We start from the raw sequence: 424 nt of genomic DNA, 5'->3' as shown, positions 1-424 counted from the left end.
CCCCTGCCCCGAGAGGCCCGCATTCCTCCGGCTCCTTCTCCTGCCACCCCCATTGTCCGCAGGCAGCCCGCCCGGGGAGAGGCCGCCGGCCGCTGTTGGCCTCCGCGCTTCTCCTGCGCACGTACGTGCCCTGACTCAGTCAACACGAACGCCGTGAACTTTGAGTCTAACGCACGGGCCTCAAAATGGTGGAACGAAGGGCTTCGACCGATCGCTGCCGCCTCCCGGCCTTCCCGCCGCTCGCTTCTCGCTGGCTGTTTAATATTTTCGTTCAGAAGCCTCCGGTAAATGACCCTCCGTTTTACCTTATTTGTGCTTAACGCTTCCTCCCAACCTCCGGGACAACAGCTGACTTTTTACCAGCTGGGATGTCACAGTTGTAGGTGTAGTTTTCAATTACAGATAAGCAGGACACCTTTAAAAA

This window comes from Ursus maritimus, unplaced genomic scaffold (assembly GCF_017311325.1).
Source record: "Ursus maritimus isolate PB19 unplaced genomic scaffold, ASM1731132v1 scaffold_24, whole genome shotgun sequence".
Taxonomy (NCBI): domain Eukaryota; kingdom Metazoa; phylum Chordata; class Mammalia; order Carnivora; family Ursidae; genus Ursus; species Ursus maritimus.
Note: the sequence above shows the minus strand (reverse complement) of the source record.